The sequence below is a fragment of the Anas acuta genome, chromosome 3 (genome assembly GCF_963932015.1).
Source record: "Anas acuta chromosome 3, bAnaAcu1.1, whole genome shotgun sequence".
In the NCBI taxonomy this organism is placed as follows: Eukaryota; Metazoa; Chordata; class Aves; order Anseriformes; family Anatidae; genus Anas; species Anas acuta.
In genome coordinates this window covers 28,395,055-28,422,962 of record NC_088981.1, presented here as the reverse complement: position 1 = coordinate 28,422,962, position 27,908 = coordinate 28,395,055, and the positions used below count along the sequence as shown (strand labels likewise).

The following is a 27,908-nucleotide window of genomic DNA, read 5'->3' as shown; positions in this document are numbered from 1 at the left end:
TCATCCATTGCCTTACGAAAAATATAACTCTATTGCAGAAGCTAGCTCAAAGAGAAAATAGGAGCATATGTTGGCTGAACTGTAGTTTCCCTAAGACACCACAGCAACAATTCCAAATTTAATTTGTCCTAGCTTTTTTTTTTTTTGGCAAAACTTATATTTTGTTTTAGTTTTGATGCAGAAGACATGGAAAGGCTATGGGGAATTATTTATGTAGGATTGGATGAGTTATGGGGTAGGCTATAGTTATGGCTTGCTGGTTGTAGAGAGTTTGTCTAGACAGCATTTTTTTCTTTTCATTTTTAATGTATGATTTTTTTCGTATTTTATTTATAATACAGCTGTACTCATGAATTTTCACTCATGAATTTTTCTTTTTATGCTGTAAATATTTTGAATATTTATTTTGAAGTCAATTTTGTAGCGTCATATTGTCCCTGTATGTTTTATCCAAATATAATTTCTATGTGGTATGATCATGTTTCACTATAATTGGCCCATTGTTATTTTGTATACCCGACCGTACAGTAACAGATTTAATTAGAACTACTGCATACTGACACCTTTTACTTAAATTAGAATAGTCATTTCTAGAGAAAGATAGATTTACAGTTCAGCATACACATCACTAATTTATATTTCTAGCAATTCCGGTATACAGAAAATCTCACCAAATTTAGATTGAAATAAAAATAAAGATATCCAACGACAGTTGAATGAATACTTTCAAATAGCCATAGCTACTCAATTAAAATATTTGAAAATATGTAGACACGAATAAGCTTTTGAATTACTTTTTCTTTTGGAAGACAGCTTTTTGTTCTTTCATTCATTCTTTCTCATTTTTAGTCCAGTTATGCTGTCATTATACAGGGAGTTAAGATTTGTTAAATGTGATTTTATTGTATTTTTTTTTTCCACCATAGTTAAAAAAGACTGGGTTTGTCTTAACTTTTGGCTTAACTTTGATAGCCTAGGTTTATGGTACCTGTAGACAACGACAGGAATAGCATAGCCACCATCTGTCCTGTTCAAAACTGCATTCCGTTTTAGTATTTTTATGTGTGAACCCTTGCATGTATATGACTGGCTAAATTTATATTCTTGTAACAAGGGGTAATTTTGACTGTGCATAAAGTGGTAAGAACCTTCCTCTGAGCTTGGAGGAGAAGAAAATATAGTATTGAATTACTTGTTTTACTTTCTGTGGTGACATGTTACATCCTGCTGCCTTAAGAAAAAGTCTTTGAGGTCCATTGGTCAAAACATGATTGTTTCATGCTTTTTCTTGAATTATTTGATTGTTCATTGGACCTTTAGTTGATAACTCTGTGCAAGGTTACTGGCTTTGTATAGAAGTTCCTGAAGAAACTCTGAATGTAAACCTTCAATAGTGATGTAACGTGTTTATTTTCATATGTTTGATTTTTACAATGAAGTACTGATTCTTTTCAAAGAGCCCTATACTATTTTGCTTAATATTTTTAAACAATAGAATATAGATTGTAATATTAATTTGTTATTTTACATAATTATTGTTGATAGTAAAAACATATAGAATTTGTGTGTATGCCTGAATTAAAATAATTTAATGTTAATATTTTTTTCTGTTGGATAATTTTTAGACTTAGGAAGCTGTTGGAATAACTTTTGCAGATATTTTGTAACTGTCACAACAAAAGAAATCAGATTTGGTTGTGAATGACATCTACCAAGACTGTTTGTTATCTGTAAGATAAGCTTGAGACCCTCTGCCAGGATGGTAGTTGGGGTGTACTGTTTTATTAGTATGTATCTTTGCTTGTTGGTGCTCTGTCCTTCTGACTTTTTCCCCTTATATTTTATGAGGTTCCTAAATATGGAATCAATCAGTCCTCATTGTGCTCATGTTATTCGTGAACTTATTTTTTGCTATTTTTTTGTGAGCTGAGGTGGCAGTTGAAAGCTGAACTTTCCTGTATTGTTTCAGTATATTTGGATCAGCTGAGAGTCCAGGTCAGCTCTCAATATTTTGTATAAATGAACCCAGCTATGCGAATTTATTAGAATACATTCTCTTCAGATTATTCAATGTCCAGTTAAGGTAACTGGTATTTTAATGTTGCTCATGTTTCTATATTTGCTATATAAAATGATGACTGTCTTTGTAGTATTTTTGCAGTTGAAAAAGTAATATTAATTTAAAATAAATGGTCTTTTTATTATTAACTACATATGCAAAAGAAAAAAAAAGGAACATCTGCCTTCCAAATGTTGTTCAATGATAGTAATTAAAAGGTTAAATAAAAGCTGAGGCAAGCTTTGAATTTTGAAGCATTTGCAACAGCTAGTAATCTGACTTACTGCAGACATTTTTGTCAAAGTTGAAAAAGTTAGAGCTAATTAATTTCTTGGGAGACATATGATGAAATTGTAGGTGTGATAACATATTTGAGTAACATATGGTCGTTATGGGGCACCTTTCTAATGACTGAGCACCAAGTTAAATATAGACTTCCCAGTTTTTCACTTCTTCTATTAGTGGTTCTTTGTTACTACAATTTAAACTCCTCTTATTTTCCATTGTGTGTGAAATAAGATTTTCTTATATAAGTAATTTAAAAAATATTACTACCACAGTGCTGTGCTTTGGTAAAATCGAGTCTTCTGGGGCAGACAATTAATCTCCCTTTCTCATAGCCTTCTGATTTTGATAACATTAATTGAGATTATGTGCATTTTGACCTTTATTTTGTGAAACATGAAACGTGCTGCTGAATGTTTTTGTGTGTGTGCTTGAAGGTAGGAGTGAGAATGTTTTTGGAAGATTGGTAGAAAATGCACATTACTCCACCCAAAATATAATATATTGAAAGTTTATTCAATAAGCTATTGTAATTTATTATGTCATGAAAAGGAGAACAGAAGTATTTTTGAAATGATTTCTCAGTCTACAAGTCATAATGAACTGTTCTGTATAATGTTTTGAGAGGTGGTTCTGCCATTCCCCAGGAAGCTGTATGTAAAGACTGTATTAGAATGAATAAATTAGAATGAATAAATGATTTCTTTTGTACTAAAAGTAACTGGAAGTTTTACCTAATTTTATATCACACTGAACTATTTTTATAACTTAAAGCAAACACAAAAAACTTTGTTTTAATGTCAACAAGTGAAAAGAGCAACCCAATGTATAGTTTAGTGATAGTAAAAAAAACAAGATAGGAAAAAAAAATCATTAAAGTAGAAGGAGAAAGGTGCCTTTTCTGGTGGTGTTCTCTACCGAGAAGGTAAAGGACACTTAAGAAAGCTGCTTTTGTTGGGGCAGAAAGTAAAGGATGCATGTTAAATGGGGATAGGACTTGTATTCTGAATTGAAGAAGCTTGTTTTTTAGTTGTTTTTGTTCATTTGTTTTGCAAGTCATACTTTTGTCTGTATTACAGTATCAAATGAAATTGAAGATGTAGGTTTTTTATTGCTATGAAATTGTTGATGTTAATTCATTTAGTTCTAAAGGAGCTCTTCCTCACCAATTTTGCGTTGCCAGATATCACAGACTGCTGGATTATCACAGGATCTGAATTCAAAGTAGCTGCAACTTCACTTTTGAAGCCTTGTCATAGAGCCTGTAGCTGTGGCTACAGAATGAAAAAGGGGTCTTAACTATTGCAAAAAGCATGGTGACAATTACTGCTTGAATGTGGACGTGCTATTCTGACAGAGTGAAATCTGTGCTGATGCTTAGAAAGAGAGAGAAAGAAAAACTTATGTTGCTTGAAGGGAAGGAGTAAATGAAGAACTGTGTCTTGGCAGCTATGGTATTAGTGGGGAAAAAAATGTCCTGAGAAAGATAAGACTGGGAGAGTCTTTTTCTCTTAGCCAAGATGTCTAGTGCTGCGTACAATGTTATTTGAATTTCTTCTTGCACGTTTACATTTTTTTTTTTTTTCTTTTAGGTAATATTTGCTAAAAGGGAACTTTAATATGTTTCTTGACTCTTTTTGTGTAAGGTGCTCAGATGACATTTTTGGTTTTCCAGAATCCGTGGTAGGCTTTTGGCTAGAGAAGAGAACCAAACTATGATTCCTTCACATGGAATTATGTTTTCCTGTTTGTTTTGCATTGATTTTGCATGGGACTTACAACATTTACTAAGAATTACTCATGAAAATATTTTTAATGGATATAGTAAACTTCTTCTAAAGTTCTATTTCTCAGAGCTGGCCTTCCCCCAAGGCCCTTCAGCTGAACAAAATATTTATTTGCTTAAATATTTAGTTCTGTATATCACTGGAGTATTAAGAGCACAGATGGAAATAAGGGGAAGCAGTTTAAAGTTTAGAATCACTTTTACTTGATTTAACATTTGAAAATTTTGCTTTTTGTTAATTTAGAAAGATTTCTGTAATCTTTAATTGATAATTTTGTCTAAATGGTATGAACTTTGTCAGTAAGTTACTCTTTCAGGAGCAGGAGGTGATTGATTACCTGCTGACAATACGCGTAGAGGAATGTGGCTGGGGAGGAAGATTTGAGGCAGATATGTTCCGTCTGATAAGCCTGATTTGCTGTATATGTTTTTACACAGTTTATATACATGTTTTTATATTTTTATTTTAGCCTTTTTGCCTACAAATAGATATGTTTAATTTCCAGAATCTTTGTGCCTAAAATCAGCAGTAGTATACTCACTATGTGTAAATTGTGGTGCCAGATGTGAGGGGGGTCATCACTCCAGCCATTCATGGATCTAGTTAGTTATTGTTAAAAATTGCTTAAGCCCTGAAGGGACTAGTGATCAGGAAGGAGGGTGTATGTTAAAAATCTAATTAAAAAAATAAGTAAAAAGCATCTTGTGGCACATGATGAACTCTCACATCTAAGCATTTTTGGATGCTTTCATAGCCATCTGTAGAGGGTGGATCATTGATTATGCATCAGCCAGATAAAAGAAATCATTCTGATACATTTCTTTCTTCACCAGATAATGTTTTACTGCAAAATAGTATGGTATCTTGATCAAATGATAAAAACAATTTTTAAGGGGTGGTAATAAAAGCATACTGTACAGAGAACAAAGGATATGCTACAATGAAAGGTTGAGTTTATCTTGGTGGTTTCTGATAGCTGTATAAATCAAAGGAGGGAGGAGAACCTTGATGAATCACATTTAAAATCAGTCACCATCAGGACCCCCCACTTCCCTCTATAGGTGCAGTTTTGCTACAGCCTTGAGTTGGAACACTGCAAAAATAATTGTGATAAAACAGTGGTTTCTACTTACAACTTTGAATGTTCAGGATTGCATTAATGAATCTTCATATTTTAGAGAGCTAATGAAAAAAGATCAGTCGTTACACAAAATCAGTTGTTATGTACAAATTTACCACCTGCATTTCTTTAAGAAGATAAAGGATACTGTACTAAGAATGTACCTCAGACCAGTTAGATTCTATAATAAACAGAGTGTGCAGTAGTTTACAAAAAGAGACATGAAGGGAAGATCCCCATAGTGAGACTGACGTGATTTAGCATGAATTCCTGTTCTGTTGCTGATCACTTTGTTAGAGGTGTTAGATCACAGCATAAACTTCATTTGCCTGATATGAGTCCTGTAATGATTTCTAAGGAATAGCAGATAGCAAGAAAGCATTATTTTTTGTATTCATTTGTTTGTTTTCTCTTTAAATCAGGTTTTCAGTTTTCAGTATTGAAGTAATTCCAAACATTCAAATGTTAAAATATCACATTTGGCATATGACATTTCTCATTGAGGAACAGATCTGTGTTTATTGCTTTTCTGTGGTTTGGGGTTTTTCTTGGGGCTGGGGGTGGAATATGATAAATGTTTGCAAGTTCTCTATTGCATTTCTATAAAATTTAAAGGAATTTTTATATTCCAATGCTTTGCTACCTGTGGGAAAAATATGGAACTGCAGGAAATAAGAAAGGGGAATTGCCCATTTTCTTTGCAGGTTTACCTCAGCAGTTCAACACTGAAAGATACGCTTATGTATTTTAGCTGATGTATGAGCTGGAGCAATTTCTGTTGTTTCACAATTCTCAGTTATTTGTTACTGTCAGTGAATACTCTTCTATCGCCTTTTTTTTTCTTTTTTTTTTTTTTTTTTCCTGAGAGATCTCTAGATGCAGAAATGCAAGAAAGATGTGGTACACTAACAGTTACTCTTTGAATAGAAACATGAATTAAATTGTACATTAATAATGTAATATGGAAAATTTGCTAACAAATACATAGGTATAAAAATAAGAGTATTTTACATGCATTCAAGGCTTTTTAATATATAACTGCATGTAGTGATTCTTAAATTCAGAGAATCCGCTGGAGAATTTGAACAGAGAATATGAAATGGAGTTTGGGACAACCCCTAAGTAAAGAGGAAATTTTGAGTATCTTCTTGCTCAGTGACAAGATACCCATGCTAACGTGTATGTACCTGAAATGAAGCCTGCATAGTCAGCTTTAGTTTTATTATTTTTACAACTTCCTTCAGTTTGTAATGAGTCAGCCTTTTAAAGGAGTTTTCTTTGGATGTGATTTCCTATTTAAAAGCAAACTGAAAAGTAATTATATCACTTGAGTTACAGCATCTCTCAGTTTGGGTTAGAACAGACATTTGCACTTGAAATATTTAATTGGTAGCTGTAACAAGCTCTTATCTGTAATGACAACTAGCTACTAGAAGCAGTTCAACACAGCTTCCAGCGGTTTTCACAGCTATTTGCTGACAGAAGAACGTAACAACTTAGGACCCCTAAGTTCATCTCTTTTGGGATAATGTGCTTTCTGACCTTGCCACTCACTTGTCTTTCCCCTGCTACTTAATCCCACATTCCCTTTGCTTTTGTATTCACGCTCTCCTCTTGGCTACCCTGCTGCTATTCTTTTGCTCTCACACCCTCCAGCACTGGCCCTCTTCTTTCTCTTTGTTTTCGCAGACTATGGGAGTGCCAGCTCCTGCTTCTTTATTTCTGTAATCAGTTTGAATTTCACTCAACTCTCTATATTTTCTGGCCAACCACTTGCTCCCTTTGCTCATCTTCTGCGTTTTATCTACAGCTGTCCCATAACCGTCAGAATTCTGCAATGCATTTGTCCCAACTTGAATTAGTCCTTTTGGACTGCTTCCTTAATCTTTATGCTACCTGGACATCATTAAAGACAATGTTTGGAGTGCAAGAAAGAGTGTCTGTGCTCTCATTTAGCTGCGTGGCACTGTTGCAGAAAATTGATTGTCAGAAGGAGCAATTGCAGGAAATGACCTGGTCAGACCCTGCATCAGGGGAGAGAAAATGGTCTGCGTAACAAGGCTTTGGAGAATTGGGCTGCCAGACTCAACAAGTCTATTTTAGCAGGTGTGAAGCATTTTATTTATTTATTTATTTATTAAAACTCATCACAATTGGGTGGCTCTTCTTGGAGACATCTTTGACATCAGGTAAATCCCATGCCAAATTGCAAGTTCCAAGTTAAATTTCAAAGCCTAGTTACTAGTGCTTCTCAACAGAAGGATCACTGTAATGTTTTTGTACAACATTAGGACAGTGTAGCATCCCCTGATTCCCTGAGAAATAGCCAAGTTGCTTCAACTTGTTTCAATTTGTATTCAACTTCTGCTAGATCAGTGGACAGACCACCTCCAGGTAAGATGGGAACTGGGTCAGGCGGCTGAGGTTCCTCCTGTTCAGGGAGGTGGTGGCAGCCATATGTCCAGTTTTGCTTTTTCATGCTTTGAATACGGTGATGTTGCTCTTTAGTACTCCCAGACTTTATTCTAGAAAATGGTGGTTGTTACACCAGTAAGGAGGAAGGTAGAGAGGTTGAACAATGTTGACATATTCTTCCTTGAAACACTCAGCTAATTTAAATGAATTGATTTGCATTATGAGGAAAAACAATTTCAAAATGCACATACAAAACCTATGATTTAAGTGCATGTAATCTAAATATGAATATCCCATTTATTTGACAAAAGTACTATAGCTAATCCAATGCAGTGTTTGAAGAGCTCTTAAAATGTGCATGTGTTTAAATAAGAAAAGGAAAACATATATATTTGTGTGTGTGTAATTTTGTATTTGGGACAAAATAAACTGAATTTTGATAAATCATAGTCTTAAAATTGTTTAATGTTTATAATTTTGGAAAATTATTTCTAATGTTAGGTCAGCAAAAATAATGGATAGTGGTTGCTGGATGTGGATGCCCACATCTTGGATAGTGGATGCCCAGAAGTCCAGACTTGTAGGTCTGTCAAAATAACATGTGTGAAGTATGCCAGTTAGTTTCATGGTGTCATCAGCACACAGTGGAGCAGGAGTATGTCCAGCATCCCAGAATCTTGCTTAGCACCCTTGAAGTCTGCAGTCTGCATGACCAGAGAATGAAGTTTACAGTGGATGTCACTTAGCAATTTTCATTACACAAGTATAATAAGAACAGCGCTTGTACACTTGATGTCTAGTAAGATTCTATAGGTATGTGGTGGCAGAGTTGTTACTTCTTTTATCAACTCATTCTATTAATGTAAGAAGACTATGAGAGTGAGAAGTTTAATAAATAAATAAATAAATAAATAAATCAGGCTGGCGGGTTTGAAAGGAGGTGGCTTGAAATGATTATGTGTACTTGCTCAGTGAGTGTGCGTATTGGGAAGTATTAATTAGCATGGTTATTTAGTCACTTTGATCCTGATAGAACCCTGTTTTTTTTTCAAAAATGTTCTGTTGCCTCATATCTCAAACCTGCTTCTTTCAATCTTTTTTTTTCCCCTTTTAAATTCCGTAGAAAAAGTTTTTGTCCCACCACTCTCAATGTTCCACTGCAAATACATGTTTAGATGTAAAATGTGACTCAATAGTCTCTTTCACATTCTTTTACTGGATTTTTTAACATCTGTAAAATGATCTGTTCTGTTTCCTTTTAGTTATTTTAATGATGCTGTACTTCAAAGTTAAGATTATCAATGTCCTGCTCTCTTGGGATCAGCCCTTGGTTTTAAGGGAGTTTCTCAAATAATGATGTCTCTGTTTAGGAAGATGAAGTTGAGAGCTACGAAAATGGAACATGACCTAGAAATCTAGAATGGTCATTATATTACTAATTTTAACTGTGCTCATAGTTGTTTATAAAGATGATGATATTTATACTGGAACTCTGTGGATAGTGAATTAGTCATCAATAAAATGAAACTGCAGAGGTTCTTTTTCAATCCTAAATGTATCAGTGTTTTCTTTCCTCTGTCTCTCCCCACCTCACTATATATAATCTGTTTCGCAAGGATTCCCTTATATTGGTCAGATAATGAAATTCATCTCATCTGTAGATTTTACTTTCTGCTGTGTACTAGAGTATGTGGTCTCAGTGTAACTACCTGTTTGATGCAACAAATATGAAATTTGGACATCTGTTTTAATTTGAAAATTGCATGTCAAAGCAAATATGGCTTGAGTGTGGTCAGCTCGCACTAAAACAATATGCAAGAGCTAGGATTGACATCAGAAAAAAATCTTCATCTGTCTACCTATCTCTGTTTTTGAAATTCTTTGAAATACACAGCACTCGTGTTTATAGCACCTGTATCCAAAAATGTCTGAAACGTAGTTCTAAGTTTTGAGACCTTGCTTCTGTGTCCCAGGTTTTAAAGATGTTCATGTAGGCAGGGATCAGAATTTGAGAGAGACTTGAGAAAGATATATAAATATGACAAAACTATCAAAACAAATTTTTGGGAAGAAATTACACCTCAGAAATCAGAGTTGGCCTCTTGGATGCCTAAGAAAGACTCTCTACGATGTTTTAATATTGAACAGAAAACCCTGTCTAGAAGAATCATTCAGGAGAAGCCACTTGGAAGCAAACACAAACTATTTAACAAAATCCATTTCCAGACTAAATCTTGAGACAGCCAAAGTCCTGGAACACACGTATGGTTGTGCTGATTCAGGAGCTTATTATCAATTCAATTTGATTATACCTATGGAATGAACATGTAGGTTAAGAAAGAAGTAAGAATAGCCCCAGTGGCCAGTCTGATGTATAACCTGTGATGTTAGGTGATGCTCGGGAGAAGTATAAAGAATAGGGAAAGATGTTGTCTGAAGTCTTTCTATGGTTCATTACAATTGGCTTTCCTCTTTACTAGGCAGAACATCTTTTCTCATCACCAGTTTTGATTTACCACACCCTCACACACCATATCTTCTTTTCCCAGTCATTTATGTCTATGTCAAACTCAAGGTAGGTCACTGCGCGTCTCCACTGATGACCCTCCTTTCATTGTGAAAACTGACAATTTTGCATATATTTTATTTATTTATTTATTTATTTATTTATTGGTGAGAAGATCATCCCTTTTATCTTGTGGGGAGTAGGTTTTTTAGTAGCCTTTTTTTTTTTTTTTTAAATGGATATTGCCAAATGTTGTTTGGAAACTGAAGTAGTCTGTATCAATTGGATTTTTTTCTGATCAAAATATTTATTAACTTTAAAAGGAAAACAACACTGATTTAAGGTATAATTTATTTTTACAAAAGCTGTTTTGATAGTTTTGTCATATTTAAATCTCTACCCACTATTTCTGTTCTCAAGAATAGGTTATACTAATTTGCTCAATACAGATACTAAGATTTTAATTTTCAGTTTTCTGGCTCTCGTTTAGAGCTCAGAGAAACCAAAATTACTTCAAACTAGATATTGCAGGAGGAATCAGAATTGCTCAGGAGAAATTGCCAAGGTAGCACTTCTTGAATTATTAGCAAATTCAAAGCAGAAAGTTAGACCATTATTTCACAGAGGCTAAAGGTTTGAAAGCATTGTCGGACACCAAAGGATGTTCGCTTTGAAGGAAAGCTGTTACTTTTTACATTACTTACCTCATTTGTATTTTAGCAAGAATTGTTAAACCATTTGGTCTGATTTCATAGGTTAGTGTATGAACTTAATGAAGTTTATAGCTTTTTTTAGCACAGCCACTTGGGCAAAAATCCTCAAAAAACATGATCAAGCTTGTAAATGTGTAGTAATCTTTTTAAAGCGAAAGTCCTCTGCCTGAGGAGGCGGCAGGTGTACATACACAGGCTAGTGGAAAAAGGTCAGAGAGGAGAAATGGATGCTTATGGAATTTGCTTGTCAAAAAATACAAGACTTTCTCACCTGATCTCAAAACCTTGCAATAGTTCAGAAACACATCTTTATATGAGCTGTTCTGCTTTATACCTTCCTTTTTTTTTTTTTTTTTTCTTGTTGTATGTAGAGCTTTTAGCAAAAGATAGGGAAGGTGATGCCACTATGAACTAAAAATCTGAGGAGATCATCCTTTTGCTCATATATATGTCATACATTGTGGCCAAGGTTTTTTTTTCCTTCCTTTTTTTTTTTTTTTTTAATCATGAAGTGGACTTCTTTCATGTTGGAAGAAAACATGGCATGTTGGCTTTTTATATTCTAAAGATTACAAGTCTCTTTAGTTTGTAGGCTTGAATGGGTTTGGGTTTGATTTTTTTTTAGAGAGAATTGTTAAAATTCTTGAAAATACAGTAGCTCTGCACTTTCACAAAGTGAGTGAAAGAAGATTGGAGTTTAAGAACAGAACCTGAAATAAAATTACAGAATGTTACAAACTGGAGAAGTGAGGAGGGAAGAAAAGGGATTTTCAAAAACATATTTTGTTTCTAATTTCCTAAAAGAGTGATTAAGTTCCTCAAATAAAGTTACTTACCTATATATGATCACATTGCAAACTGCTATTCTGCTGTGGTCAATATATAACTATTTATTGTGATAAGTATCCCAAAATAAGTAAAAATCTGTTTGGGAAAGACAAGTAAAATCTACTGTAACTGTGAGACTTTGTCAAACTTGCATGGCCTCTGTATTTCATACATAGCTGATATGTTGCTAGTTGACATCCTTCTGAAACTGTTGTATGTTCCAGCTGCTGTTGTGTAGTGCTGAGCACAATGATTTGGTCTGCTATGAATATGAAGGTTGTGGCCATGTACTAAGCGTTGTAAGTGCAGTCAGTATGTAAAATTGTTACTTTCATGACCACTATGATGCTGCATGGATTCTGGGAGAGAAGATGAAAGAAGAAAATGGAAATGGACAGTTAATTTTATCGTGGTATTCTTCTTAATAGATTTCACTTAATATATGGCTTTTTCTGATACCAGCCACAAGCAGGTGATAAGATAAATTAGTAGTACAGTCCTGGTCTACGAAACAGAAGCTGACAAACTTTGAAAATCCACGTGGCTGAAACTCATGAGGAATCTACTCCAAGACAAGCACCAGGGAACTGAAGTGGTTGTCTCAAACTGTGGAGAAAGCTTTGAATTTCCTCTGGGACTGTATTCCAGTGCCTGTCAGCTAGTGGGTTAATCAGCCGACTGTCAGCCTGGAGGTGCACATCGCTATGGTAGGGGTGTCAAGCATGTGCATTTCAGCAATACTGAAAGCATGGCTGAAGACTTTGAATAGTTGGGGTCACGAAGTGATGCAAGGTTTATTGACTATTATTTTTTTTCCGTGAACTTACTCCTGCTCTTTATAAGTTTGTGAAACTTGCTAGAAAAGGTTTAGTTTTCCACAGTCACACAAGACCTTGATCACTTTGGAGGGTCATAATCAATATTCTGGGGATGTCTCATGTCAAAGCTAGATACTTCAGAGAGTCTAACTTACTGATGTTGAAACCCCTTGCTACGTAGACATTTGTGATAGAAATACTGGGAGCCTGACTGAGAAGTTGGGAGGCAGACTTGGGAATATTTTCAGTGAATTTTGTTTAAGTTTTTATAGGAATGTATCTATGTAATGCCCTTACCTGCCAGGAATTCAGGTGAACACTTGGACATTTGAGAAAAAATGATGTATGGTAATAAAGGTAATGGATTGAAAAGAACATGAGATATGCCTTACTAAATTATTTCCTAAAAAGGTACAGCTTATAACCTAGATCTTCTTTAATTATTTTAATGCAGTTTTAAATATACACACATATATATATATTTATAAATATATTGTATTTATATTTACAAATATCACACAATTTTGTTTTATCATATATGCAACGGTTACTCCATACTAGTTTTCCATGCTCACAGGGAACATCCAGAATGAATGAATTACTGTAGGTAAAATAAAGTGAAAAGGCAACCTCCCCCTCAAGATCGTATGCCCAAAATATATCACCAAAAATTCTTTTTTTAATGTAGCTATACGTGGAATAGTTTGCAAGTTCAAAAACATATTAGCACCCTTTCTCAGTGGGAGAAGTAACCTTGCTTTTAGCAAAGCTATTCTCTTAACTGCTTCTTCCTTAGTTTGCAGTTTTGTCTGACAAGTTAATGAGCAACTTTGCAATTTTTTCATTAATTTTTGAACTCTTCTGTCTAAAATGGGAATTCCTTCTAGAAATCAGTGGATATGTTACAGTTTTCTGTCACCTCATCTCATGTAGTTCTATATAATAAATACCTTCTAATGCAGAATTTTAGTAAACATGCATGAAAACATGTTGTTACCAGTTATTTTTGCTGTGTGAACAACATGTTTCATTGTGTGAAATGTAGTTGCATCATCCTAGAAATCAAGGCATCCCTTCCTTTTCGGGTTTATGAGATATCCTCATATCTAAGAATTCAGAGTGTTTGAAGTTAAATTTTCCTTCAAAAAAAATGAAGCTTAAATTTCCAATTACAAATGAAAGGTGGTAAATTTGAAAATAGAAATTTGAATTGTCCAAATTTTTAGATCAGAAAATTATTAATACTCATAGATTCAGCTATAGTATTGGTGAAAAAGGTGGCATGCATTGTAGGTCTCATTTTTTTTCACTGTTTACATCAAAAGCAATAGTAAGAGAATAAGTTAACATTCTGTGCAACTAGCAGATAATTATGGCTCTGCCGCCAAAAGTAGAAATGATGTAAAAGATTGGAAGTTACTGCTGCCTCATAACTACTGATGTTGATGGATTATGTACCCATTGCCATCTTAAAAGATCTGTTGTAAGTGTCAAAAAAGAGAATTTCAAGATGTTTGTAACAAATCTGGGCAAAGAGATTTTTGAGCACTTTTTGGCCTGCTATGCTATTTCTCATGATGTGCAACAAAAAATAGTAGTTTTAAGTGTGCGATACAGGGCTTGATTGAATGGGGACTATAAGGAAAGCTAGGGATTTGAATGGTATAAAGCCAGTACACCAGAGTTAGCATATATTAAACTGGATACAATCTGTGTGTTGGTATTAATTGCAGTAATCTTGTTACTTCAATTTTGAGATATGCAAGTTTATTTGATTTTAAAGTAAACGTAAATCAGTCTTCATTTCTACCTGTCCACTAGGGGGTTGAATTTCATTGATGATCCTGGGAATTCAAGATAGGCACCAAAGCAAACAGAAACAAAAGATGAAGAATATGTATTCTTTGCTACTTAAAATAAAATGTAATGACAATTGTGCATTAAATGCTCTTTGCCCAGTGTGGCACTCAAAGGAAAGGACATGTTGTTGGCTGTGTTTCTCAGTCTCTCAAGCTTACGAAAGTAGCCCAGACAGTTTGCTGACCTCAAATAGACCTTTAAGTCTCTGACTTGTCAGACAAGAGGGGCAGTGCTCCTCATTGGCATTCAGATCACAGGCAGCCACTGGGCTCAGTGCATAGCCAAGTACCGCTTTAGGATTTAGACAAAGCCGTTCTGGCAAAACATCCCAGTTGTCAGGGTAGCTGGCGGTTTCCTAAAGAACTGTTACATAATGGAGAGACTGAGAAAAGCTTTAGGATGCAAATTTTTTTTAAAGTAAAAATTAAAAAAAAAAAAAAAAAGTGGCGGTAATTTGTGAAAAGAAACATCCCCCCCCACCCCTCTAGATGATCTCATTCGTTGTTTCCTCCTTCTGTTTAACTTCTCAGGGTCATAAATGTAGTTTGCTGTTTAAAACTGTAGTGATGTCACTCCAAAGGTATTTTGTGGAAGAGGGGAAGAGAATTATCTGAAAGTATTTGGGAATCAACACTTAGGGATTTATTAGCTTTACTAGAGGTCAGCTATTTGTATTTCTTCTTTGTATTTATGGTAGTGTAGACTGGGAATTCAGCTGCAGAGTTAATGTTTACATTTGAAACATCGCATGTAACAGAAGTGGACGTTCTGCTTATTGCTTCAACTGCCTCCCAGAGTGAAGCTGTGATCTGAAATCTGGCTGGTCCGCGTCCAGATTTACAACCTGCATCCATCCCTGCGCCGATTCCGGCGCACAATGAGGGGGTTTGGCGCTTCCTGGTACTGACTGTTCCCCTCCGGCGGCACCACAGTGACATCATGCTCGGGCAGTAGCATACTCAGGGCTGCCTGCAGGCCTCTCCCTCCCTGGGAACTGGATGTGAGAGCGGCTACAGCTTTACTCTGTGTTAGGGTCGTGAAAGTACCATATAAACGTATGGTGAGGGTTGTGAAAGTTCCATAAAAACATAGGGGGCTCCACTCCGTTACAACGTGCTAGCGCTGCTGTGGATATTTTGGCATAATCGTTTTTGTTTAGTCAGGCTTAGTTGTAAATGTGTTATATTGTTTTAGTTATAATATGGCCCTGTTTAACAAACCACTTTTGAAAGTGTACTTATTTTAAATATTTGTATGTGCTGCTGTCTCACCCCTTTTAAATACTGTTCCAACAAGTACACGTTGCTTATTTGTCAAGCTGCAAACTGGTGGAGTGCTTTCACCCAGTATGCTGAAGAAGGATTTCAAAGCACATGTATGTTTTCTGTTAGCATACGATCTTGTTTTGTTTTTGCAGGAAATTAGTAGGAATTGGGTTATGGAGGCATCCAGAGAACACAACTTATCAGCACAAGTTTTTGCAGGAGAGTGTATTCTTTCTAGAAGCTTGGTCTTTGAGGATGTATGCAATTCTTTGCCAAAACCCTGTTATGTGTTTGAGGGGTCCTAATGGAAAGTTTATACATCCCCAACTTAATTTATTTCTTAAGAAACCAGGATACTGAATTATGTTTCCTAGGTGTGGTCTGTAAGCATTAATTTCCCCATCACAGAAGGTCAATAAACACGAGGAAAACATGATGGAAGATCAGTTTGGGAGGTCTGAACCACTGAAAAACAGAATCATAACAGCATCAGTATTCATCCCCCAAACATGCTGGCAGTAGTCCTGACCCAAATCTCCTACAGATATGAGGGCTTGCCAAAATAGCCAGCCACTAATCCCATTCCTCTAGTTGTATTCCATTCAGTTTGCTGTTGGTAGAGTAGTCCTACCTAGTGCCGGGGTGTTTTATTGTCCCCAGTTGCCAGGTTGTATAAACTGTTGTAACTTAGGGTAGTCACTATTGTATGGGTTTTAGTGCTCCAGAGTATTGATTTGAAGGCTGCATCTATGTCAGGTTGTTTCTATTGACCATTTTAACTGCTCATACTAACTTTGTTCACTGGTAGTCATTTCCAAAACTGGACTGGTGTCTGACTGCTCTCACTAGTGATGCTTGCTCTGTCAACCAGTCTTTTTGCTGCAGCTCTTTGGATCTCCTCTCATAGCAGCCCTGGAGCGTTTCAGCTTTGCAGTAGAGTCATGTACACGACGTCTATGAAGTCCTTGTCACAGAAGGCAGACCTTCCGATAGGAGATTTTCCTTTCCTTACCACTTACACCTCTCACTTCTTTGGCTAAAGTTTAGTTGTCAAAGCTTACAGGTTACATCCACGACCATGGCCTACATGTGGAGAGTACTTAGCACAGTTGGATTGTCCATGCTTTGCTGGTTAGCATACTAATAAATACCATAATTTCTGTCATTGCAAGTTAGCTCATCTCAACAGGAAGGCTTCAAAATAATATTGAAAATACATGCAAGGCCTGTGTAGGTGTGATGCTTTGGCCTGTACTAGCCACTTACCTGTTTACTCCTGATGAATACTAGCTATCAAAGTATTCTTTAGAGTTCTGAAAGGTAGGATTCATCTTCCCATTCAGACTTCACCCTCTGCTTGCTTACGTGAGCATTTGAAAGGAGCAACTGGTTCATCCTAAAGATGACTAAAGTCTTCTTGAGGCAGTTAAATCTGACCAACTCAAATACAATGCATTTGTAATTGCTATATTTGTTTTGCAGGAAAAATATAATCTCAAAACCATAGTCTGTTATGAGACTTGCTTGGAGCACTAGCTCAGGACATCAACTTGGTACAAAATATTCTGTCCTTTTCATCTGCCTGACTGTCTTTAGGAAGATCTCACCTTTCACTAGAACACATGGAAGAAAAAAAAAAAAAGAAAGAAGATCTAGATGCAGCATTCATGGAAAAAAATGTTTCTTGAGAGGAGTGTTGTGAAAAGCAGTAAATTAGAGGTAACTGTACTGCTGTAAAGCTCAAAAGGGTCTCGTTAAAATTACGTTTCTTCTTTGAAACCCATGGCTGAATAGTATCATTGGTTTTTCTTTGATTCATTTAAAACTTGTGATTTCAGAGTGTTTCTTCGGAGTGATTTCATATTGATCTCGTATGCATGCTTAAATATATATCCTGTAAATGTAAGCACATGCATAAATTTTTCAGGATGTTGCTAGTTTATACAACTTTAATATCAAACAATGTGCAAATACTTATAGTGACCTCTACAGAAACTTTCCATTATATACTATTCTTTTTTTTCTCTCTCACGTTTTCACTTGAAACCCAGAAACCGTACACACTTGTGTGTGTAAATAGGATACCAGGCTCTTATACCCCTCCTTATGTTTGGATTCAATACAGTTATTTCTCTTAATTAGTTCCCTTTGTGTCTAGCAGAGAGTCTTAAGCAAACAAACCAAAGTGGACGTGTCTGCATGTATCTTTATGTGTGGTGACGATGACATGAATGAGCAGTAAACATCCTTATAGCTGTATATTTTGCTTAGCATATAGTTGACTTATTTGACAATAACTGAACTATATTCGCACATCTATTTAGAGCTGTTTAAGCATCCCACAGCTGTTCATTTGCCCCTTCCAACCCCTTCTTGTGGTGACTGTAGAAGTTACCATTCCCATTAGAAATTCTGCAACAAATTACTAACTCTTAGCCCTTCAGATTTTGAAGTAAAAATGGGCTGTTTTAAATCATTACATATCTGTTCATATAATGAGACAGATTACAATAGATTAGCTAAACTAATATGTGGTTCTCTTTAGAACGGGAGGGAGTGGGCTGCTCACTGCAACCTTTGCATATGCATTTCTGCAATATCTTTTGCCCTACCAGCAGTGTTCATCTAAGCAAGCAGTGTTGGAGCAACATATTAAACCAGCAGAAAAAAAATGCCCTGAAACAGAAAGATGTAATTGCTTCCTTTCTCCTGGTCTAGCTCCTCGGATTACCTGACTGCAGGTCAAAAGAATGGTTGGTGCTATGGAGTGGTTGCATTTTTTCGGTGGCAAGCTGTGACTGCATTGTGAAATTTGGTTTTCGATTGCAGTGTAAGAACTAGGAATACAAATCACAAAGATTACATTAATGCAAGACAACATTCTCTGGTGTTCCTTTGCATTTAAATACATAAGCTGTAGATTTAGTGATTTAGGGTAGATTTTCAATGCGTGCCATATGAGCTAATGGGCCAACTGCAAGCCATGGTTGGCTTGTTGTCCTCTGTTTGGGCTAATCAAAGGGTGATGTGTCTCTGGAAGAACCCCCAAAATTAGTTTTGCCTGGAATTTTCCAGACATACGATGCTCCCTGCATTTTTGTGGGAGGTCTTGTGATATTACAACATTTGTTAATATCTTTACTCGTTCTTTTGTTCTCTTAGGGAATAACTGCTATGAGTACGGTGTCGTATTGCTTGGCTGGCCCAAATGAGCTGAAGCTATTGTATCATTTCCAGCTGAGCAGACGCTGCTGGAATGAAAACAGTGGACATTGTAGAAAAAATTATAGAACTCTGTAGATCACCCATTGTGGACATCCCCAAAATAGAACTTCTCTATTACAGATGGAGAAGCATTAGAGGGACCTCAGGTATATTTTGATATTGGTGGAGGATGTCAAATTAACTTGTCAACAGAAGGCTGTCTTCCTGACTTGGAAAGGTGCTGCATTCTGATGATGACAGATTTTCCTGCCTGTTTCACACAAGGTGAAAGAGACTCTTTCTTTCAGTCTCCTGTAGCCTGTCCTTATCTTAGTACTGTGTATTTATCATCTTTAGCCCTTCTTCCCAGCTGTGTTCTTACTCCCTGGGCAGTCCCAGTCTTTGCTTGCTAAGCTTTTCATTTGTGAAAAAAAATCATCCCTCAGCAGATGCTGAATATGGAATTATTCTGTTCAGTCGTTAAAATCTGGCAAATCATAGGGTAGGAGAATCAGATTTTAGCTATCTATAGGTGGCACAGCCAAGCTTATGAAATTAGCACATTAGGATTTGACTTTGGAGATGAGGCAACTAGATTTATTCATCGTTCGTGTTGAACTCACCTGTAGAAATGCATCACTGTGGCAGAAAATTTGGAACTGCTGAAAACTGAAGGCTATGCAGATGCCATGAAAGGCTGAGGCAGGAATGGTCAGATACTTAAATAATTATTTAAATAATTATTATAACACGTAGAGGTGCTTTGTATGTATTATTTTTTTCTTCATTAAAGAGAAGGAAGCACGTGATTTCTCTCTAGATAATTATTTTAAACATTTACTTGAAGCATGTTCTGAGGAGTTAGCTGTCTACAATCAGGACTTCTCACCACCCATTGTCTGATAAAACTAGAGGTAAAGTTCTTGTTATTAAAAATAAATCTTGTTAGTTCCTGGGAACATTTCTGTTAAAAAGGGAAATCCTGAACATTGAAGGCTTACTATTTTTATGGTGCTATTTTGGCAGTTGTCCTTGTTTTCCTACTCATGATGAGTGTTACATGAGTGACCTGACATTTGTAGGACTGCTAAGTTATTTTATGCAAACATCATCTTATAACTGGTGGCACTTTAATGATAAATATGAACTTATCATAGTTCATGCTGAACTGAAAGGATAGTAATCTTTAAACAAGAGGCTAGAACCTCAGTTTCACTTGAGCTTGCAGATTGCAACCAACACAATACTGAACAGGTACAGGAAAAAAAAATACCCAAAGTGTAGGAAAACAGCTAATTATAGTAATTGCAGCTGGTTTCAAAGTACTTCTAACAGTTTGTGCATAATGCTTACTTGAAAGCATCAAATGGGCGCTAGTTGTGAAATAGAACACCTGTTTGTTGTTGAGCATGTGTTTATGCAGATGATTTTTGTTGTCAAAGCACCTTGATGTAGAGTAGTCCTGTTTACATTTACATTCTCCCCAAAGGATTAACAGTGTTCTCTCAATAAATTTGCAGTCTATTCTCCTCTCAAAGGCTGCTGTTTGGAGGGTGGTGTGAACGAGGCAACAAGTGCTTGCTAATCACTTGAATATACATAATTAGCGACAGTCTGGTGCACTGGAGTCTTTGTACAACCATAACAATACTGATTGGCAGCAGCAGATAACAATAGTTGTGGCAAGGTGCTATTTGTTGAATATTTGAAGGTGTTTTTCTTTTATATTTGCAGTGGGCATTTTGAGTTAATTATGCCATTATTCTGGAACACTCTTACCGTGATGTGTTCATGTCAGAGTTAAAGATCGGTCATGAGGCCTCTTGTACACAAAGGAGTAAGACTTCCAGTAAATACTTTGCCTCTTTTGAGACTGGACTGGGTTTTTTGTTTCTTCTTTCATATTTTTATGATGGTAAGCTGGATTCCCTCTTTTTCTTTGGTATTCCTATACAACTCACTTTCTGCCTGAAGTCAGACTGGAAGGTATGTGTAAAAATTTGGGAGATGAAGGTATGCGATGATACTCTATTTGTATCCTGCAGCGATCAGTTTTACACCTGTCTCTCTTTGGCAGGTTCAGCACTTAAGAAAACAATTACGAAATCGTCTATGATAACATTTAGAGATCACAGACTAATATAATAAATAACACCATGAAAGTTATCCGGATTGCTTTTCGTGTATTTTATGTTCAAACAAAATGTGTTTTAATAGGGCAAAATGCTTGACATCGATTTAACAGAAAGGAAAATACTAGAATAAGTAGACTATTTATGAACATCTAAAAAATAATGAGATGAGTCACTGTGGGTTTGGCAAGGTTAAATTGCATCAAACTAATCAAATTTCCTTTTACTGACAAGGTAGCAATTTTTGTGCATAGGAGAGAAGCTTGGGATGTTGTATCTTGGATTTAGTTATGCTTCTGATATCTGTGAATAACATTTTCATAAGGAAATGAGATGCAGCGATTAAATGAAATAACTGAGCTTTGTTTCTAGCAGCAAAAATGGTTTAAAAAAACACAACAACTGTGCTGAGCATTTATTAAATGCTCTCTATCAAAATTGAAGTAAATATGGAATAGAAATCTGCTAGGCTCTGTCATGCATTCTGCCTAGGCAGTACTTTCATTGCTGAGGTGCTTAATGGAGAAGAGAATGGTTATTAATGTCTTCAGGTGCCTCCAAGGTAAAAGGGACTGCAGGTGTGTTGGAAGATAGGATTGGTATTTAGAACATCAATAATGTCGAGATGTGGTTGTGAGGAGCTAGAAGCTATTCGGGGGAGCAAGTTTGACACAAACACTAGAATGATCAACTTTACAAAAGAACAGATGGAGAACAAGTGCTTCAGAAAGAAGAGGTACCAGTAGGTACCATGGGTCACAGTCTGGATAATAATAGTATCTCAGTGTTCCGAAGAAGGCAAACGCAGGCATGCATACACAGTTTCAGAGCCTGTGAGAAACATCTTTCAGCTCCACTGAGCACTTTAAGTCTCAGTTGTCAACTGTGTCCATTTCTGGGTGCTGCAGTTCAAGATCATAAAGACTATTAACAGAGACCAGCAATGAGAGTGATCAGTCTTTTATGAGTATAGGTTGAATGAATTGTAATTACTGAAGCTAAATGAAAAAGAGGAAGTGATCACATCTGTTCTTCATGTTACAGCAGAGAGTAAAAATAAAATAAGAAATGGTCAAACTGTATCTGAGTCATACCACTGTCCCATCTAGCCCAGTAATCTGCCTGTAGCAAAGGAGATGCTGTTCAAGGAGAGCCTGAAAACTTGGCTATGTTCTTGCCATTCATTCCCCTTGCATTTTCTCAGTGTCCAGAACTGTTGTATTAGTAATGTACATCCCTGTGTCATCTGTGTAGTATCCATGTATGAATCCGTTGTCCATGAATTTAAACTTTTTGAACATCCCAATGCAGTCTGGCTCTGCAGCTCCCTGTGGCAGTAAGTTTCAGAAGTACATTTAAAAAAAAAGGCTTCCATAAAAGCTTTTCTTCCACATTTTCAGTGTATCTCCTGGTAGCTTTGCCAGGTGCCCTAGTTCTTGTATTGTGGTATTGGGTGAATGACAACTCTGCACTTATTTATGGCCTTTTGATTTTGTAAATGTCAGCCATAACCCCTCAAACATCTCCTCTCTGAACTGAGAAGTCCCTGCTTCTTAATCCTCTCTTAGAAAAGGCAGCTGCTCCATCCCCTGGATCCTTTTGGTTGTCCTTCTCTCTATGTCTATTTTTTTTTTTTTTTTTGCAATTGCACTGCATCCTTCATATCCTTCATGAGATGTGGAGACCAGACTGTGCAGGTTAATGAAGATGTGGGCACAGCAGTGTTTTCTGTGTCAGCAAAATGACATCCGTTCTCTTCACAGTATCCTTTTTGAAATGCCCAACATTTTGTCAGCTTCTTTTTTTTTTTTTTTTTTTTTTTTTTTTTGGCTGCTGCTGTACACGAACTTATGATTTCATAAAGCTGTCAGCACTGACTCCAGGACTCTCCTAAACTGTACTTCCTCATTCTAAGATAAATGTTGCGATGCATGGTTTAGATTATTTTTTTATATATACATTATCCCACATTTTATACCTGCTGTTCATTTTCACCTTTGCCAGCTCAATTTTGTGAGGTCCTTCTTTTTCTTTTTTGTTTCATGCCATTGACATGATATTTGACTGACTACTACAGCATGATGTTACCTGTAAACTTTAAGAGTTCATGGATCATACCAACGTCCATTGATTAAGATGTTGAATAAAAATGATCCCAGCATGGATCCCTGTGGGACCTACTGTCTGTCTTTCTCATGCTGAAAAGAGGCCGTTAAGCCTTATGTTTTGTTTCCTGTTCCTTAGCCAATTTTCAGACTGTATAAAAAAACCCTCCACCAGTCCTGTGCAATGTAGTTTCTTTAACTGTATTTGGGGAGGAACCTCATTAAACACATTATGCCTACTGGGTGCCTTTTACCCTCATGTTTATCACCTCCTTATTGAACACCATCAGGTCGGTGAGGCAGGCTTTTCTTTCATAGCCAATGTGCTGGCTTTTTCCCAGCTGATTGGAGTTCCGTTCCAGTTTCTCTTTTAATATTTAATATTAAAATGAATATTTAAATCTGGGAAAAAAATAGTAGAGAGGAAAGATTGTTTTCAGTGTTGAGAGAATTGCTTTAGAGCATAAGAGTGAGGAAACCTGTGCAGATATTGAGAAGTATCCAATTGCTTGGACATAAGAATGGGGCAAAGAGCTCTCTAATGTAGCAGGGTAAGGATATTGGGACCGCATGACTGAGTGTTGAATCCAGATGTATTCAGAATGAAGATGCGGGTGACTATGAGGAAGACTGGAAAAATACTAAGGAAAGTGTTTTGACAGCATCAAAACAAGATAGTGCATGAGATACGCACTTAGAGAACCAACATTACCAATATATACATAACAGAGAAAATCTTTAGCCTGTTGTTTTCATGAAGAGGTTAGACTGAAATGATCAGATATTCTTTTTTGTCTTAAAATATATGATACCATGAGTAAAAATCACAGAGTGTCCTATACAGGTTTGAGCACAAGAAATTCAGGGTGGTAATGAAACATGAGCTTGTTAAGAATTTGTCCGAGACCTGTTCAGAATATTATTCAGATCCAGTTGCTCTTTGCTGAGGTGCCTGTTGACACGCACTGTGTCAATATTAAAAAATAAATTTACTGTAGTTCCTAGTGAGTTTCATAGTCCTTCTTGGCTGGGTACTGCTTTTGGAATCAGTTTAGTGCCTTTGTGCTCAATATTATTGTTAGTTAGAGGTCTCTCAATGAATGTAGTGTCTACATACTTCCCTTGCTGTGCTTCTCTGCTTTCTGTTCCACTGAGTTAAGCCCATTGATCCTTTGTACTTTTCTCCATGACGGCATGTGTTTGTGATAATCAAGTAATTTCTTAATATTCGTTTGCTAAATTATGTAATTGGCGGTGTTTAACGACAATGCAGTGTTACTTCCTGTAGTGTGCGGAGTGTTGCTGGGTTAAGAATTAAAACGTTGTGTTGGTGGTAACACAAATACAGATTTTGAGAGAGAGAGAGAGAGAGAGACTAAAAGTTTCATTTAAGCCACTGTTCATTCTCCTTGAATGAAGGCAGAGGTTATTACTGTTTCTGCACTTTTCCTACCATAAGGAGCAAACGTGTGTAAAGGATGCAACTGGGCAGCACGATCACCCTTTTGCAAACAGAGGCCACAGTAAGAAGATACATGTCTTGTGCTTTGGTGCATGTACAAATAACAATAAATAGTCATGCAGCCGTCCTACTTGTTACCCACATGAATACAGCATTTAAACAGATGCCTAATGTGCCAGAGAGAGGGGGAAATTTTTAGAACAGTATCCAGAGGTTTTCTTTCTACTCTTCATCGTATCTAGCAGATGCTGCTAATGAATGAAGGAGGAGGTTGAGCTAAACCCTGTCTGGAACGCATGCCTGTGGCCACTTCATGCAGATTCCAGTAAGAACATGACTTCCAGGCTGATGGGGTCAGTGATATGATTTGATGGGACACTGTCCTATTCCTTCTCTCACCTCCCCATTTGATATCCCCCACCTTCTCCCTCTTCTCTCCCCCCCCCTTTTTTCTTCCTGTTGTACAAGTGAGCTGCACAACTGGTATATCAGATCAGTAAAACCAATGGGCTGCAGGATCCAAAGGGTGAGGAAAAAAACACACGCCAAACCCTACAAAAACAGCATCTGCACTTCTCTGAGGGGTATGGTTGGAACTGGAGGAATCTGCGAACAGACTTATTTCAAGAGAATGAAAGCTTCTAGGGGGCCAGAGTGTTTCTATAGTTTACTCATTCTTGATCACTTGGTCCGACCTTATTCTGCTCCGTACAGAGATAAAAAGTACATCAGAGAGTAGCCAGATCTCTGGGAAATGGCCCTCCCCTTAATCATCTCAGATTGTCTGGAGAGGGCTTGCTGTCTGTAACCAATAATCATGTCACTAAATTTCAGTCATTCCCTATCAAACATGTGATCTGTTGGTACAAGATCAAGCTGTCACTGAAAACTAAATAGTCTTGGTATAAAATTTAACTGAATTAAAGTGTAGGCAGTCAGAAGACAAGCTTTTGTTGAAACTGTTTCAGCTGTGCTGCTGCTACTTGCTATTCTTACATGCACACTTGATAAACAAAAAAATGGAAGACTTTTAGGACAGAGGAGATGAAAAAATTCTGTCTGTTTCACTGATGGTGAACTCAAATTCCCTTGGGATCTTAGCACAGAAAAATGCATCAGCATCATAACGGGCACTCATCTGCAGCACGACCCCCAGAAGACAAAGCAACGTTTTACCTCTTGGGATTAACAAACATGTGTGAGCTTTAGTACGGTTGTTTGGTAGTCAGGTGATAGACTGCCCATATGTCCTCATACCTAATTCTGGTATTAGATTTGTTTCTCTTTGAAATACTAGGTAGAAGAATAGATTTATTCCGTCGTCATTTGTTCCAGTTTTTAACTCATAAATACAAAATTTTAAAAGATGTTTTAAGAAGTTCTGTATCTAAATCTCTTTTTCTCACTTGCAAGCTTTTCTTGGCAAGGCTTTTTCTTCATTTGATGAAGTTTACTGGGGTCATGTAAAAATGCTTATAGAATATAGGTGGCTTGTATCAAATGAATCTTACTATTTCTGTTCTCTACATACCAAGGTGAATGTTTACGAGTTCTTCAGGCACCTGCACAGTTGGAATCCATTCCCAAAGGGCAGCATGGCACTTCTGGTGGTGCCATGTTTCCCAGCTGCACAGGGAAAAGGGAGAGAAGCAAGTTTTTTTTTTTCAGATGCCTAAAACCTTAATCTAAGTGAACAAATATCCCCATCTTTTTAAAACTCTGCCTCTAAATTTTTTTTCTGGGTGTTTGGACTGACCACTAAAGTGAGTATTTCTTGACTCAGGTGCTCTGTTAACACCCAGATGTAAGAAAAGTAATTGAGTAGTTAGTGTTTTGGAGTGGGGAAAATAGAAGAAAATATTTTTCTCCAAAGTACAATGAAGTTGAAAGGTTTATAATACTTTATCATTGGCATTTTAGTACTCTGAGGAAGTTAAAATTTGTAGGACGTTTCAAGCAAAGGAGAAGATGTGAATGTTACATCAATGTTATGTGAACATCATTATTAAAGCCTGATGGAAGCATAAAGTATAGGTTTCCCCTCACTCTTACATGATTTTCTACATCCATTATAGATCAGATCCTGATAGTGTATTTCAGATACATAGACTATTTAATCTACTATTTTTTAAAGGGAGCTGCAACCATGATTCTTTAGAGAACTCTGTAATTCATTAAAATAAAAACAAAATACACAACTACCTCTAATAAATGTTTTGATTAAAATGGACGTTTCTGAACCTTCTACAGACAATACCCGCTCAGATGTGACAGCATTTGTGACATCACCAGTACAGACTATCACAAGGATTTTGAAGTCAGTGTTGTAAGTCAGTTTCCATTTTGTTTTTATTAATTAGAAAATTGTGCTATTTGCTTTCTAGAGGAAAAAAAAATCCACTAAAACCATACCAAATTGGTTTTGTTAATTTAATATTAATGCAAATATATTTTGGAAGATTACAGTTCCTTATTGATCCCTATTATTTTGGTGTCACAAATGTTAAATATTTGGTGTCAGTTAATAACTGTATATAATCAGTCTGAATTTCAGGAAGGCCAGTTTTAGGAAGAGATTATCACAGTTTTCTCTTGTATAAAGTTTGCCTTTGGCATTGAATAAAATAATTTGAGTTTGCCGGGATCTATTTCAGGTTGTCTGATAAAATATTAGATTACCCTTAGTGTCAAAATTATTTTGGAGGCTAAATCAGTAAAAACCGTTCAGTAATTCAGATTAGAAAAAAATGTATACTTGTAGTAGAGAAACCACAAGATGTGCATGCTAGTGAAAAACAGTAACAAACATTATCCTGAGTTTACCACATTTGGTTAGTTAAATTTGTGTGTCTTACCTAGGTCAATCATTTTTCAGTTCCACCTTGGGGCTGGAATTTGGGGGTTCCTAGTTAAAAGCTCTGTTTTTAAAACGTTCAAAAAGAGTGTTTGAAAATGAGGCAAAATTTTTGTACTAGTAAAACTGCAGGTTCAAGAATTTCACATTTCTGCTCACGAGCAAAGCTTTCTTTTAATTCAGAGAAGTGGAAAAACTAAGCCTTTACAAGTATTTCACTTGCCTGAACCTTTATTCCAATTGTAATATAACAAAATCATGCAAGATAAAATATTGTAAAATATGTATATTAAAATTAAACTGTATTGTGATTCATATGTGGGTGTTAGGAGCAGTTTTATTCATTCTAAGGCAGTAAAATATTTTAGAAATATGTAGAATCCTGTGGTTAAAAACTGGAGTTTTTTTTTTTTTTATATACATATAGTTTCGATTGCATTAATTATAGTCTGCAAGTTTAAGAAAATACGTTACTGACCAAGTTCTCATCTTCTT

General features: G+C 36.2%; 1 protein-coding gene across 3 annotated transcripts in view; it reads left to right on the top strand.

Moving 5' to 3' along the window:
- The window catches only part of AKT3 (AKT serine/threonine kinase 3), a 158,108-nt gene that overhangs the window by 38,087 nt on the left and 92,113 nt on the right, over window positions 1–27,908 (top strand). Inside the window, exon 2 of one of the 3 annotated variants that reach the window (XM_068676357.1) lies at window positions 26,810–26,885. The exons of the other annotated variants lie outside the window; for them this stretch is intronic. The gene's annotated coding sequence lies outside the window, so the exon portion shown is untranslated. The remainder of the gene's footprint in view (window positions 1–26,809; window positions 26,886–27,908) is intronic. 3 annotated transcript variants of the gene reach the window in all.